We start from the raw sequence: 12,837 nt of genomic DNA, 5'->3' as shown, positions 1-12,837 counted from the left end.
CAGTGCATTCAATGCATTTGGGTGCCTCTTCTGGACAAAGTGCTCCTTGCTCTCTGGATTTAAGAGCTGCTCTTTGCTCTCTAGTGAGAAAAAAGTTGGGGGTGGGGATCCCTATCTTAGCTGTTGCAATCCCTGGGCTGCTTCAGTGTTAATAACATTCCAAAAATGCAACAGACTTTGTTTTTGCTGCTATCGCGTATGCCAGGCATCTGGGGTGAGAGAAGGAAAATGGAAACCTGAAAGCGTGTGAAACTGTGGAATGATCGTGGTAGCTTTTAGTAGCAGGGACTGGGTCTAATTTTCCTGTGTCGATGACAAAGGTTCAGGAATCAAAGGGAAAAAAATTAAAAAGGAAAAAAAAAATCTGCTCACTACACATCACTATTCTAAAAAGGCATATATCTGGACACAGAGGAAATGACAAGGCAGATTTGCAATAATTAAGCCTTTTTTACAGGGTCCATATTTGTGGTGTGACCATAAAACAAAGAGAATTTCTTTAACACCAAACAACTTACTTAAACATTCAAAGGAATTGAATCCCTTCAAAGTGGCCACCCAGCCAGTCTGTGCACAATTCTAAGGAGAATGTGGTCGTTCAGAACATTTAGGAAACATGTTTTGGAGTGAACTTCAGAGTCATTTAACGAACCACATAAAATTGTAGGATAGTGACTATAGCAACAGTTTTTTTCCCACTAAAACTAGAATGGCTAGCCATTTATTATCCACTTCTATTCTCTTAATTAGACCAAAGACATGAGATTATATATATATATATATACACCTAAAAGATCTCTAAGGAAAAGACATATCATTAGTGATAGTTCTAATCTTGGTAACTACTAGCTTCCTGAGATGTGCAGACATTTTGCATTCATTTTTTCTTATCTTTTTTCTCCTTTTACCATTGAGGAAACTGAGGCTCAGAAAGAAGTTAAACAACTAGGTCAAAGTGGCAACAGCTAAAACGTGGCAGAATGTGATTTGCATCCAGATCACCTGCTTCCGAAGCTTATATTCCTTTCCGCTGCACTAAATGAGCACCTCCCAATTTTTGGAGCCAAGGTATTAGCCCTAGAAGCATGTGTATTTTAGCCCTAGAAGCATGGCCCCCAAAAGTGGCCATTTCAAAGGCATGATGCTCCTTTGCTTGCAAAAATTCTTGTTTGATTTGTTTAAACTCTATTGTTTCATTGGTCGCATCTCATATTTTATTTCACATAGGAAATGTTTACAACTGAAATAATGGAAAGTTATCTACGAGTGAACATGGCAAATGTTAATATTACCATTTGGAACAATGAGTCTCAGGAACTGGAGGGGGGAGGGGCGCTTGTGCTCACCCACAAGAATCTCAAGGGCAGTGGCTTGAGGCCTGGTTTGAAAACAAAGCAGTGCTTTCTTCTCGTGCTTTTGTGTCCCCTGATATTTAATTTATTTTGAATTTCAGAAAATGAAAGAAGGGCATAAGATGTTTTAAAATTTATTAAAGGGCACAGGTTTTCAAAAGCTTGTAAAATATTATATAAGAATACATCCATTTCAGTGTTATACATATCTTAGCCTTGGTACAAGAAAACACTGACTGGTAAAAGCTAGAGGTACAGAGGTCAAAGAAAACATATTTTTCAATGCCCATTGTTTAATAATTCAATGCAAACCTTCCTTATTACGCCTCTAAAAAAAATCGCCATTGTTCTGAGAGGAGAACTGGGAAGAGGTTGCAGCCGCCTCTGGGCACTGAAGACACAGCTTGTGAAGTTCTAGGAGCCGAAGACATTCAAACCTGCTCTCTTGTCCTGACTGCAACCCTGGTGGTGAGAGACAAATACTCTTGCACATCTGCTCAATAGACAGTTGTGGATGGTGGGGGATTCTTTCTGAACAGATTTGTAGCTGCTGTATAAACAGCTGGGTTTAAGAAATAGCTCCAGGCCGGGCGCGGTGGCTCAAGCCTGTAATCCCAGCACTTTGGGAGGCCGAGACGGGCGGATCACGAGGTCAGGAGATCAAGACCATCCTGGCTAACACAGTGAAACCCCGTCTCTACTAAAAAATACAAAAATCTAGCCGGGCGAGGTAGCGGGCGCCTGTAGTCCCAGCTACTCCCGAGGCTGAGGCAGGAGAATGGCGTGAACCCGGGAGGCGGAGCTTGCAGTGAGCTGAGATCCGGCCACTGCACTCCAGCCTGGGCGACAGAGCGAGACTCCGTCTCAAAAAAAAAAAAAAAAAAAAAAAAAAAAGAATTTGAATGTGTGGCCCTGCACCTCAAGAAGGCCAGAGGGACTGATTATTGTCTGGATGAAATGCTACCTTTAAAAAGCACTGTGATCTCTTCTCGGCCTTTTGGCTAAGATCATTTCTGTCCCAGTTTTCCTTCAGATTCTTCTTACTTTTTATTATTTGTGGCTAGATGGTAAGATTCATAGGCTCCAGGGACCATATCTGTTTTACTCACCAGTGTACACTCTGCATATAGCATAGTATTTGCCATATGGTAGGTACTCAGTGGATGAGTAAAGCAAATAATCTTGCTGTATCCTGCTCAGAGCTCTGTGCTGGTCATTGTCCAGAGTTTATTCAAGTTCATTGGGTCGAATTCCAAATGAAGCAGGAGAGTCCATTTTTAATGATGCGTGGACAGGGTGCCACTGCCAGGCCCTTCTTATTACCATTTGGAAAGCAAACCACTGCTACCCCTTTCTGCTGCTGTCAGCGGTATCCTCCCCAGCTTGTTAGAAAGAAATTGGCACTTTGATACACTATCCTTGAAGGCTCCATCAATCCCTGCACTGGAAATGCAAAATCTGGATTCTCTCTGAGGCTAAATGTCTGGGGCTTGGACTCGCTGGGGTGGAGCCCTGGACAGTGGCCAGTGTCATCAGTATAGGCTGCAGAGATAGTTCTCCAGAGGGGGTCTTCAGTCCAAGCCAAGAGGACAGCCACTGGATGGGTCTGAAAGGAAGTCAGCTGCAAAATGGAAATTGATGTGTTACAAGCAATGAAGGAGGAGACAAGGAAAGCCAAAGTTGAAGAGAGGCTGAAGCAGGAGGGAGGAGAAGGAAGGCTTGCAGAGAGCCAGGAGTCAGCACAAGACAAGGTCATAGAAGGACAAGGAACCCTTCTGGGCAAATCCCATCCATGCCACCATTTTAACACAGAACAGGTGCTCCAGTCATATTTTCTGGGCTATAAAATGTCCAGTACTACAAGGAGGGCATTTAAAGGAGAAGAAATAAGAAAAACTGATGCCACTGGGAACAGAGTGAGGGTATAGGACAATCGTTCTCGTTAGAACCTTAAAATCACCTGGGTACCTTTTGGAACCTATGGATGCCACAGCCTGCCCCTGGAGATCCCAATCTAATTGGTCTGGAGTGGGGCTCAAACATCAGTGGGTTTACAAGCTCCGCAGGAGATTCTAATATGCAGCCAGGGGTGCGAACCGCTGGCCTAAGAGATCAAGCAAAGGTGGACATTGAGTGGGGAGAACCGCTGGCCTAGGAGATGAAGCAAAGGTGGACATTGAGTGGTGAGAACCCCTGGCCTAGGAGATCAAGCAAAGGTGAACATTGAGTCGTGAGAACCGCTGGCCTAGGAGATCAAGCAAAGGTGAACATTGAGTCGTGAGAACCGCTGGCCTAGGAGATCAAGCAAAGGTGGACATTGAGAAGGGAAAAGATGCTTATCTACTAAGCTCCTTGTCCCACAGCTGAGGACACTCACCTGCTGGCCTGGTTCACCCCAGGCACCGGGACTTAGTCCCAGCCTATTCCTAGTTCAGTGACATTTAAGAAAACTGATTTTAGTGGCTCAGGTGACTGGTCCAATTGGAACAGATGCCTCAGTTTTCTCCTTTTGCTAACCAGACTATGTCCTAAATCACTTGGAGCCTAAAAGACTTACATCGTAAGCAGGATGATAGAATTGAATACAACACAGTGGTTTAACTTTAGACTAGTTAAACTAGTCTAACCATAGTTAGACTAGGGTTGTCAGCAGCAAATAAGAATACAAAATGCCCAGTTAAATTTGAATTTCAAATAAACCGTGATAATTTTTAGTATGTCTTATGAAATATTTAGGACATATTTATACTTACAAGTATTCATTTATCTGAAATTCAAATTTAACAGAGCATCTTGTATTTTAACTGGCAATCCGACTTTAGACTCAAATGCTGTGTTTTAATTTAAGAGCATGGCTAGCTTTTTAGAAAAAATGGAAAGGATTGGGTTATCATATATGAGTTGGGTGGCTGTAGATATTGATTATCCAGAGATAGCCACATCCACACCTGTTTTGCCAACATAACTAATAGTGCCCCCCTTCACTCTCAAAAGTGTCTAGTAGTTTGAATGATAAATTATATGGTCATCCTGTTACAGTAGGTAGCTAGTCAAACACAAACAGGACAGAAGAGGGCCCGCACACCCCACCGGGGAAAGTCAGGTGACCATCAGGTAATGGTCGGGCCATTGTTAACTGTCTCTCTAAAATAATAATTGGTTGCAGCCAGCTCCAGGGAAAGGCAGTCTCCCTATAGATAGAAGAAACCTGAAACTAGTGATCAGCTTCCTGATAAGATCCCAGGAGTTGGGCTTGGGAACTCACACATGCGCAGTAAGAGGCAAAGTGGCAGAGTTTAACTGGTATATGATCTTCCGGTGGCATGTCACCAGTAAAGGGAAGAATGTTTCAAGTGAGCATGAGTACAACTCCAGTAAACACACTGTGCATGCCCACCTCCCAAGTGCTAGCAGGTCACCACACATATGGACAAACCACCCTCAAGGAAAGAATTAGGGGAGAAGACCCCAGAAGTATGCCAACATATAAAACTCTAAGTCAAACCTCACTTGTCCTTCAAGTGGCCCACTTGGACCTCTTCCAAGTATCTTTTCCTTTCAATCCTACTCTAAAGCTTTTTAATAAACTTTCACTCCTGCTCTAAAACTTGCCTTGGTCTCTCCCTCTGCCTTATGCCCCTCAGTGGAATTCTTTCTTCAGAGGAGGCAAGAATTGAGATTGCTGCCGACCCATACAGATTCTCCACTGCTAACAGTTCCATGCACGGTGACCCAAACTGTGAATACTTGGCTATACTCAGTAAGACAAGATTATACTTGCTTAGTCCTACATAAGAGATCTCTGGTTTTCTTTCTGGAAGCCTGAGGAAACAGAAAGTGAACTCCACCCCTGCTGTTACTGTTAAACCCATTATAACTTGCTGACTCACTCTTGCCCTTCTCTGGCTAGACCCAGGCCATCCTAGGGCCTGCAGGAGGCTGGGATGGCAAGTCCCCTCTCTGCCATAAGCATGCCCTGCACCCTGCTGGGAGCAGCAAGAGCTATAAACCTTTGCTCTCTCTTGGAGTGGGAGACGCCTTACTTGCCCACCAGAACTGAAAACGAAGGGAAGTAGCAGTAAAGCTGCTTTCGTGTTTATCTATAGCTGGTGTCTTTAATCTGCCTGTAAAGGACCACTTGGCTAGAGGAGAAAAACATGTTCTCAGTTTTATCTTTGCGACTAGGAAATTAGTCTAACCAGATGAACACACTCAACACTAAACTGATTCTGCTGTTTGTTCTATTCTGTCACTCTGTCTGTGTCACTCTAACTATAGTGGCCTGCCCACACATCACACCTTAGGCATTTCAGAAAATATCAGCCCTGGGCCATGGCCCTGACTCAGATATTTGTCCAGCCTTCCTCTCTGTGCACCCCATCCGCTACTGAATACCATGTGTCCCATGACAGCCAAACTTCATACTCAGCACCTGATGGCAGCCTCAGGTTTGTCTCCTTGCTTTGATCACCAGGCATTCTTCTCTCGGTTATCAAATTTGCTCCTTTTTCCACCTGTGCCTCTGCTTGACTTAGGGCTTTATAGATCCCTAAGTTACAGCATTCGTACAGCTCTAAGAGGCATAAGAGATACACCTTCTGTTATCTTTGCTTTCATGGGACCCCTCAGGACATTATACCTGAGACCCTCAATACCTTAGTTCCCTATCTGTCACTTAATTGGGATAAACATTCTGTCTAGGTAACATCATTCACAGTATAGCCAAATTATTCAAGTGTCCTAGACCTCACCCTTCTGAGAATACCACATATAGTCATAGTTCTTGTTCAGAACAGCAGTCAGTTTGTTTCTCTTCTTTCTGTACCTCTCCCCCAAAAATGCCTGAGTTACTTCCCTTGTCTGCATATTGGCCTCCATACAGCTGCCTCCTGAAAAGAAAATAGGAGCTCTGATGAGTACTTGCAAGCCAATCTCCATACCTACTGATTTCTAGACTGACCAGAAAGCCTCGCTGCTGTAGCCAAAGTGGATGGCTGGTCTTCCTGCTGACACCTGCACAGTCTAGGAAGGCCAAAAATGAAAAGAGAACTCTAATTTTTTTTTTTTTGAGATGGAGTTTCACTCTTCTCGCCCAGGCTGGAGTGCAGTGGTGCAATCTCAGCTCACTGCAACCTCGGCATCCCCGGTTCAAGTGATTCTCCTGCCTCAGCCTCCCGAGCAGCTGGGATCACAGGTGCTCGCCACCATGTCTGGCTAATTTTTGTATTATTAGTAGAGACGGGGTTTTACCACATTGGCCAGGCTGATCTCAAACTCCTGACCTCTGATGATCTGCCAGCCTCGACCTCCCAAAGTGCTGGGATTACAGGTGTGAGCCACTGTGCCTGGCCAGAACTCTAATTAAAAAAAAAAAAAAATTAAAATTATTATGACCATACCCACTTGCCGGTCTTCAATTTTCCAGACCAACTTGTTGGGCTTTTATCTTCCCACTGAGCTGTAGGGGCACCTACAGCTCCTCACAATCAGGATCAACAATGACACAGAAAATTCTCCCAGACAAGCCTCAGCCAGGCTGAGTACCCAACCTCTCCAGGCAAAGCAACTGCTCTGAGCTGCCAGATAACCCTATGCTGAGAGCTGTCAGCATGTCTGGATCTCCATGGATCTCCTGTTCCCCAAATCCCTGCTGTGTACTCCACCCACCTCCTGCAACACCACCTGTTACCCTGGCTGGATTGTTCTGACAGCAAATGCCAGGTCCCTGATGCCCACTGCATCCTCTGTGGTCATGGAGATTCCCCCTCCTTGGCCACTTCTTGCCATACCTGCAGCTGGGGCTGCCACTAAGTATCTGGTCACTACTGTGGTTTGGGTTTGGTCTTTCCAAGTACCCTTCAGTCAAATGCCTTCTGAACACCCCTTCCAACAGTATGCTGGGGTGAAAAACAACACAGATGGAAAAGAGGAGCATGCTCAGGCAGGAGCAACCACTGAGAGGTGCCGGGGAGAGCAGAGCAAATATACCAGATAACCCTGGTTCCTGATAACCTTTTTGTGCCCTTTTCTATTATCACTAATTCAATGAGCCTGGAACACAGTGACTCAAGCCCCACTATGGGACTGAAAATAGAAAGGCCAATTCAGATTTTCTCTATCCTAAGATGACTTACCATATAAAACCTTTAAAAAATGTAAGCATGGTGTTTTGGATTCAGCAGATATTTAAAACATAATTTAATTTGCCAAAAACTATACAGTTATAAAAGGAGTTTGATTACTATGTAAGTTACTAACTATAGAAGTAGTATTTTATAAGCTGTTAGGTTAGTACTAACCTAATTTGTTGCAGGGCAAAGTCGCAACAGCTTGTAAACTAAGTAAATACTGCTGAATATTTAATGAGCTGAATGTTCTCTCTGCTAACTTAGCCAGTAAAGGTATAGGTTATACAAAGTCATTTCTAATATATGTCAACTATATAGATCTATAAAATAAAACCATTTCAGTAGTTGCTGGGCCTGAGAAGAGACATATCTTTATTTCTTTGGAACTCAGAGATATAGCTAAAAGTCCAAATGCCAGGTACCTCTAAATGTAACTTCTAGTGTATCTTCTCTTTTTGAGACACCCTAGGACGAACAGCTAAACAGTAGGGTAATGCCCTGTGCACTCTCGACTTTGTATGATCCTGGTTCTATGACCTCGCATTCCTGTAGATTCTAACTACCTCCTGGCTGGCACAGTGCCTCCCACGAACTGCCCCTGCTCTGAAGAGATACACGGTTCTTATATCGAGTGCTTGTGGGCTTCATTTTCTGAACTACTTGATCTCACCTACTTTATCTCTGTACCTCACCCTCATTCTGTTGATCCGTTTTACCTCCACCCTGGAGGCCCTCACATTCTTATTTTGTTTTGCTCCCTCAGTTCACATCTTGGGGAGACCAAAATAGCATTTTGATTCCAATTCTGCCACTTACTAATTCTTGTCAACTTACCCTCTCTAAGCCTCACTTTTTTCCTCTGTAATAATACTAATGTATCTTCTCATATGGTTATTACGAAGGTTAAAGGAGACAAAGCATGGAAGGTGCTTAGCAAAGTGCCTGGCACATAGTAACCACTCAATCAATGTTAGCTATTATTACTATTATTTTGCTTTCCTGAGGTGGCTATAGTTTCAGTCATTCGTCATTCTTTTTTTCTTTTTTTAGACAGAATCTGGCTCTGTCAGCCAGGCTGGAGTGCAGTGTTGTGATCTCGGCTTACTGCAACCTCCGCCTCCCGGGTTCAAGCGATTCTACTGCCTCAGCCTCCTGAGTAGATGGGATTACAGGCGCACACCACCACGCCCAACTAATTTTTGTATTTTTAGTAGAGAAGGGGTTTCACCATGTTGGTCCGACTGGTCTCAAACTCCTGACCTCGTGATCCACCCACCTCGGCCTCCCAAAGTGCTGGGATTACAGGTGTGAGCCACCGTGCCCGTCCGGGTTTTTCTTTTCTACTGCTTTGTCAGGCTGCAAATTTTCTGAACTTTTATGCTCTGTTTCCCTTTTAAAATGGAATGCTTTTAACAGCACCCAAGTCACCTCTTGAATGCTTTGATGCTTAGAAATTTCTTCTACCAGATACCTGAAATTGTCTCTCTTAAGTTCAAAGTTCCACAAATCTCTAGGGCAGAGGCAAAAAAGCCACCAGTCTATTTGAGAAAACATAACAAGCGTCACCTTTGCTCCAGTTCCCAACAAGTTCCTCATCTCCATCTGAGACCACCTCAGCCTGGACCTTATTGTCTATATCACTATCAACATTTTTGTCAGTCATTCACCAAGTCTCTAGGAGGTTCCAAACTTTCCCACATTTTCCCGTCTTCTTCTGAGCCCTCCAAACTGTTCCAACCCTCTGCCTGTTACCCAGTTCCAAAGTTGCTTCTAGTTTTTGGGGTATCTTTTCAGCAATGCCACATTCTACTGGTACCAATTTATTATATAGTCTGTTTTCACACTGCTGATAAAGACATACCTGAGACTGGGAAGAAAAAGGTTTACTTAATTGAACTTACAGTTCCATGTGGCTGGGGAGGCCTCAGAATCGTGGTAGGGTGTGGGGGTGGTGAAAGACACTTCTTACATGGCAGTGGCAAGAGAAAATGAGGAAGAAGCAAAAGTGGAAACTCCTCATACACCCATCAGATCTCGTGGGACTTATTCACTATCACGAGAATAGCATAGGAAAGACCAGCCCCCATGATTCAGTTACCTCCCCCTGGGTCCCTCCCACAACACATGGGAATTCTGGGAGATAACAATTCAAGTTGAGATTTATGTGGGGACACAGTCAAACCACATCAACATGGAAGGAAGCAGTAGAGATAAGTTTTACATGATCACTTCATGATCACAAATGCCAAATTTTATTAAATCAAGAAGCACAGGCCAGGCACAGTAGCTCACACCTGTAATCCCAGAATTTTGGGAGGCTAAGACAGGCTGATTGCTTGAGCCCAGGAGTTCGAGACCAGCCCAAGCAATATGACAAAACCCAATCTCTAAAAAAAAAAAATATAAAAAATTAATTGGGTGTGGTGGCACACACCTGTAGTCCCAGCTACCCTGGAAACTGAGGTGGATCACCTCAGCCCAGGAGTTCAAGGCTGCAGTGAGCTGTGATTGCACCACTGCACTCCAGCCTGGGTGACAAAGTGAAACCCTATCTCAAAAACAAAAACAAGAAAGAAGCACATTTTGAGGGTGTTTATTATAAATGTCAAATTCAGGATGATCTAATGTTGATCTTATCAAGGATAGCACCTATAAAATTCTCCAAATGGGTACACTGAAATATTTATTTATTTATTTATTCATTTATTTTTGAGATGGAGTCTCATTCTGTCACTCAGGCTTGAGTGCAGTGGCGCGATCTCGGCTGACTGCAACCTCCACCTCCTGGGTTCAAGTGATTCACCTCCCTCACCCTCTTGAGTAGCTAGGATTACAGCTGCCCGTCAACATGTCGGCTACTTTTTTGTATTTTTAGTAGAGGCGGGGTTTCACCATGTTGGCCAGGCTGGTCTCGAACTCCTGACCTCAAGTGATCTGCCCACCTCAGACTCTCAAAGTGCTGGGATTACAGGCATGAATCACCGTACCTGGCCTGAAATACTTTTATAGTCAGTAATGCCTTCAGCTGATTGTTGACTCCATTTATGAAATTTAAATCTAAATAGTAACCCATGAAACTGCAGAGAAGTATGCTTTCTATAATCCTACAAATTCATCTAATATTAATCTAAGTTAAAGCGGTAGTTGGGGAAGACTTTACTATGACTTGGGTTTGAGCCACCACAATTTTTTCTGTTTGGAGAATAGCATGCTTTCATTCATGGCCCATTTGTTCACTTTGAGATAGAATGGGAGCCTCTTTGTATGTCATTTCCAGAAAAATATTGACATTTGCCACCAAGCATCTATGTTAAGCATGGTGTTTATGTGATCATTTCAAACGTCTTTGCTCTTCCGCCTGTTGAGAGGTTGGATCTATGTCCCTTTTACTTGAATCTGGGCATGTATAGACAACAGGGTTTGGTGAAAATGTGTGATTTTTCTTTGCAAGATTAGGAGTAGGGTGAATCAACGGAGGTGCCTAGGTTGCAAAATTGATAGGCATTTCATATTAGGGCCATGAAAGTGCAAGTATTAATGTGTGATCCAAAAATCCTTATGCATGTGCCCATGTCTACATCCAGCCACATACCCTCACCCCAGACCTCCTTGTCTTCAGTCATTTTGTCTTTTTTCTTCTTCTAAGCTCCTGATCAGATCCACTCTCTGGGAACCTGTATGTATTCTTACCTTGAATGCCTTCTTCCACACACACTGGATGACCAGGTGTACTGCTCTCCGGACCACCCATTGGGAAGATTTTCCCTTTTCAACCGTCTTTCAAGGCCACCCCTTAAAACACCCACAAATAAAACTCACCAGTTTATAAGCTAAACTTGGGCAGGTCTTTCCGCTGGTTCAGTGGGACCTCCCATATGATCACAACTATAGTGGGTGACATGGGGCTCCAGGCTACCTGGTCATGCAGCTGTCTCATACCGTCAGGTCCTGCCTGGGCTCAATCCCGAGTACCACTGTTGACTTATGCTGCTTTGCTGAGACCATCTGACTTTATGACTTGGTGTATGTGACAAACCCAGCTCATGGTTAATAGTTCCAGAATCATAGTCACTTGGTGTTTCATGATCAAGTGCTCTATCCCTGCTAGTAACACACCAAGAGCTGCTTCTCAAAGGGCACATCGTTTCTGATGTGGATGGCATGAACTTACTCCAGAATCTCAGAGGTCTGCACTGGGATGATTCTTTCTGGAGCTTGCCATAAACTTCTTACTGCGTGTTCCCTTACCTATGATACTTCCAATAACATAAGATCTGGTGGATTATGTGGCCCAGGTGGCAGGGTTGATTGCAGCAAAGCCTGGACTTGCTGCAGAGTCTTCCTGCTCTGGGCTCTACTCAAAAACTGAAAACCTTTGGTGTCACCTTGAATACTGACTGGAGCAACATATCTAGGTGTGAAATGTGTTGCCTCCAAAACTCAAAGTGGGCAGACCAGGAGCTGTGTTTTCTTCCTTTTGGTAGAGAATGCAAAATGCAGCAATTTCTTTTACTTTAGTTTCATTGATTTTCTCTATTCTTCTTTTGCCTCTCCGATAGTGGATAAGGTTGAATGTAATAAACCCATCACCAGGTGGCTGCTGGGTCCCCCCAGGAACTCTGCATGGGTCCCTGCTATTGGCAAATGAGGCACTTAGCAATGGCAGTAGCCATATCGACCTTGGTGAGAAGCTCGTATAGTTGAGCCCACAACTACTTAGGACATGGACCCATTGAGTAAGGACTGGAGTGTCTGAGAGCCACAGAATACTTCTACCCATCACTCTGATTTTTTGATGGCCTTCTCTGCAGTGAGCATTCACAAGGGAAACAAATATCCTCATACCCCCTGCCCGCTTCAAGATGTCTATCCTTATGCCATTTTCCAATCCTCCAATCACCAATCTTCCAATCCTGTTCTTTCCAATCCTGTTCTCTCTGACATCTATCCACTGCTTATGAATGATTGCCTATTTGCAGTCCTGACAGGGTGGGTAACCAAATGTACTTCTCTCAGTTTTGCCCATTGGAAGAATTTCTCTTTACTACTCTCTTACATGCACCTGATTTGGGCTGTAATCCTGCAGCAGTCTACTTCTGGAACCATTTGTAAACTAAATATGAGTTTTTCTCCCTCAGTCAGCTGATTAAAAGAAACTCCCCATGACACCATAAGGTTTGTACTGAGAAACAGGAGGCAATGCCACAGGACTAAGTGCTGTATGAGTCTAAGGCACTGCTCATGCAACTTACTTGTGTCTTTAGGATCTTCTTGAGTCCCATCTCACACATTATTTTCATGTGGTGATGGATTCGTGCTGAGCATACTCCCAACTTAGAACCTGCTGGACCAGGTAC

Source organism: Macaca mulatta, chromosome 1 (assembly GCF_049350105.2).
Source record: "Macaca mulatta isolate MMU2019108-1 chromosome 1, T2T-MMU8v2.0, whole genome shotgun sequence".
NCBI lineage: Eukaryota > Metazoa > Chordata > Mammalia > Primates > Cercopithecidae > Macaca > Macaca mulatta.
Note: the sequence above shows the minus strand (reverse complement) of the source record.